Here is a 4,389-nt window from a genome sequence, read left to right on the forward strand (position 1 = left end):
GGTTACCAATGTAATCCCAAAATGGATGAACCGTCAGCACATTTACAAACAAGTGAGTGTTTATACTCATGAGAGGTATTCTATTCTCTATACAGAATTCTCTAACACACAGACTACATTAATGCATGCATACTGCTATTAGAGCTGCTTGAATATACTTGATCACTGCCCAGTACAACCTCAGTCTTCTACTAGTAATACTGGAAGCTGTGGTGGACAAGGATGTGTAGATTTAAGTGCCTTGCCCGTGGGTTCTGTGGCAATGCTAGTTTGGAAACGTGTGTATGTGCAACAGCCTTTGCAGACATCACACTATTGTTTTGACAGAGTGAGGCTTTGTGGAAGGGGGAGATATTTACTTCCTGTCTATAATTACCTGAGGGAGATACACCTGATAGTTAGAACACCACCGTCTGGAAACGCTCAGCCAATCAGATGCTAACCATAACTTCATAACGCAAAGGTAAACAGAGGTGTACTCTGCAGACAGAATTCTATCAGCTGGACGGTGAATTCTGATACTAAGACTTCTCCTTTCTTTGTCGGCTTTCTGTGTTCGTCTTATCACAACTCAGATGAACAGGAACATCTGTGAAAATCTGATGTTTCAACGGTTTTCCTGCCATCTGCTCTAGCTTTGGAGTTGTTTGGTTGTTTAGAGCGAGGAGACTCAAGAGTTCAACATTGATTCAAGTCGTTGAGTTAAACATGAGACAGGGGAAACTCTTCAAACCAAACAAAAACTGGCAAGGCTCATTTGTACAGATTAAAGGTAACTGAAGCCTTTGCTTTTTAGTTATAGTTTTGTTTAGTAATTACTGTCATTCTGCCAAATGATTACCGTCAATCTTCCATATTATAGAGTAATAGTAGTAGAAAGTAGTGAAATACAGACTTTCCCAAAATAGCTTCCATTTAAATGGTCCAAATATGGTCCTAAGATGTAAATTCAAAATAATACATTTTATGCATCAAAGTTGTCCTATTTAATAGATATAAAGTTATAATATGTTATACATACAACATGGTAATATTGAAGGGTTTGATATTGAGTTGTAACTTAAAACAGGGCTCAGCCACTGCTTAGAACCATGATGTGGTGCTAGTACTAGGGGAACAGGTAGAAGCCCCAGAGCCCCATGAAGGCCAGCCCTGAACGCTCAAAGATCTCCTTGGCCTCTTCCTCCACCTTGCTGGTGGGTGAGGTGAAGCTTGCAGAAGTGCTCCTTGTTGAGAGGATATATGGAGGAGAGAGTCAGAGAAGAGGAGAAGTGAGGAGGACATAGGAGAAGTGAGGAGGAGACAACACAACCACCCCCTGTACTCAGAGGAAAACACTCCTTTACAGGAGAAGAAAACATTGGAACCATACAGAACACATCCAGACCATGTGGTATCAATACAGCTTTCCTCAGAACGGACCAGTGTGTGGTCAAGTTGTATGGATCATAACCGGCAGCAGATGGGTCGTAGAGGCTTGATGGGGAGAGGAACGAAGGCCAGGACATTGTTCAGAGCTTTTGGATAACTGATGAACTGGTTCTCCCCAAGTCCGTTCCTCTTTCCCTTTTATTTCCTCCTCTTTCTTTCTGCCACATCACTTTTTCCAGTTCCTCCTGTAAGTTGTTCTCCTCTAATCATCTCTGGCGCCTCATCCTCCTCTTCCTCCCCCTCCTCCTTCTCTTCCTCCCCCTCCTCCTTCTCTTCCCCTCCTTCTCCTCTTCCTCATCCTCCTTTCCCCCCCCTCCTCTTCCTCCTCCTTTTCCTCTTCCTCCTCCTCCCCTCTTCCTCATCCTCCTCATCCTCCTCCCCTGGGCTAATGTTTCTGTTTTTCCAAAGTTTGGGAAAGATGCCGTGACCGATCTTGGGAATCTGGGTGACTGAGGTTGGTGGAAAATCTCCCATGATGCTCTGGGAGTCGAACCAGGGGCAGCCTGTGTGTGGGCTGAGGTTCTGAGCACATTTCAACATTCGATTCCCTTGAAGTGAGAACGGTTTGGCTGGACGTCGTTGGTCCACGGGACGTTACTCCCCCTTACGGGAGCACGCAACCCGGAGAGACGCACATTAAACGCCGGCAATCATCAAAGAGGATTTGTTGTCGGGGGATTATTGAAAGGAAACCCTCCCCTCTGTAGAGGAGAACCACTCTGTGGTGGAACCGTAACCCTGCTGCACACATACCTCCCCCGACCGCACTGAGACCCCCAAACAATCGGAGACGCTCGACGCCCCAACCCCTCAGAGGAGAGGAGGACCTTCACACGCTGACCTGATGGCCCCAGACGGCTCAGAATCATGGACCCGCGCCAGGACCACAAATAGTACTGCCTCTCTGTGTACTGTGGTACTCTTCTAGTACTAGGTTGGTCCTGTATGTCAGTGGTACCGTGGTTCTGTGCTAGTGCTATGTTGGTACTGTATTACAGTAGTACTGCCTCTCTGTGGTACTCTGCTAGAACTATGTTGTTATTACGCTAGTACTACGTTGGTACTGTGTGTCAGTAATCCTGTGGTACTATGCTAGTACTATGTTAGTACTCCCTATCTGTGTACTGTGGTACTACCTAGTACTATATTGGTACTGTATGTCAGTACTACTGTGGTACTCTGCTAGTACTGTGTTGTTACTGTTTGTCAGTAGTACTGTGGTACTCTTCTGGTACTAGGTTGGTCCTGTATGTCAGTGGTACCGTGGTTCTATGCTAGTGCTATGTTGGTACTGTATGTCCGTATGTACGGTTAGTACTCACTAGTACTCACTAGTAGCTACGGTCAGTCAGTCCTGTGTGTGTTTGTGCTGGTTGCTGTCACCAGATCTCTCCATGTGTTTGCAACAGAGTGAGTTGATGGAACTGTGGGACAGACAGAGCGACGAGGTCTGCTGCGGTGGTCCGTCTGTCTCCAGCAGGGAGTAAATAGTGTGGTGAGAGGGTCTGCAGCCCAGCGCGGTGGTGATGGGGGTCTCCAGCCCACAGACGATGGGCTCCAGCCTCCCAGTCTACCAGCGATTCAAGTTTATTCCCCAGTATGTTGTTTTGTTTCCGAGCAGAAAGCTGCGTCTCCTGGGAACCTCGGAGCAGAGCCTTTATGAGCTGAATCACCATGGGCTCTCTCTCACCCCAGAGGAACCCGCTCTCCATGGAAGCGTGTTGAGATGAACTGCAGGCACTTAGCAGACGGTAGAATTCAGGGCATTTCCTACTCTGGGAATCTCTGGGGCAGTCATAGGTTATATATGGACGGAGTTCATTGGTACAATAGAGGTCACAGGATATAGGTGTAGAGATAGTGTATATGTTTAGATGTTGTAGGCCTGTATGTAGATGGGATATATCATATCTGTAGATGGAGGGTATATATTTATACAGATATCATATATTATATCTATAGGTGTGGATATAGGGTATATGTTTAGATGTTGTAGGCCTTCATATAGATATAATATATAATATATTTGTCGATATCAGGCATAGATGAAGTACTGCCTATCTGTGTACTGTGGTACTCTGCTAGTACTATGTTGGTACTATGCTAGTACTATGTTGGTACTATATGTCAGTACCGCCTATCTGTTCACTGTGTACTGTGGTACTATATAATATATAATATATTGGTAGATATCGGGTACAGATAAAGGGATGTAGTAGGCTATATATACACGACATATGTACTACATATACTGTATCTATCAGCCATCATCACAGAGTGAGACTGGAAGAGACAGCTGGAGTAACCATTAACACCGCTCCCTAATCAAGGTAATGAGAGAGAGAGAGAGAGAGAGAGAGAGAGAGAGAGAGAGAGAGAGAGAGAGAGAGAGAGAGAGAGAGTCAGGAGAAGTTTGTTAAATAAAGTGTTTATTATATTAATATATGACGTATATCTTTCATGAAGTATATAGTAGTATACCAATAAGGACGACTATAAGTAAACACAACTGTTCCTGCACTGTTCAATGTGGTGAGTCAGTGTTAGTTGGTATAGCTTGGAGTGACGTATGAACATCAGGCGTGTGAATATACCATGAAAAACCATCAGGAGAATTCTTATGAATGGTGTATGTAGTGAGATGGAAGGATCCGTTGATCACCATATGATCCACCTCCGCTCTGCTGGATGGACCGGGTTATCCGTCCAGCCTGACAGGACGTCGCCATCTAGTGGAGAGCAGTTTAATATACAATGTACTTTTCTTCGCCAATAAAGCTCATATTGTAATGAGCTTTGTTTGTGTTTCTCATTCCCTATCTCTCTTCGTCTCTTGCTCTATTTCGCTACCTCTCTCTCTCTCTCTCTCTCTCTCTCTCTCTCTCTCTCTCTCTCTCTCTCTCTCTCTCTCTCTCTCTCTCTCTCTCTCTCCTCTCTCTCTCTCTCTCTCTCTTCCTC

Source organism: Gadus macrocephalus, chromosome 9, assembly GCF_031168955.1.
Source record: "Gadus macrocephalus chromosome 9, ASM3116895v1".
Taxonomy (NCBI): domain Eukaryota; kingdom Metazoa; phylum Chordata; class Actinopteri; order Gadiformes; family Gadidae; genus Gadus; species Gadus macrocephalus.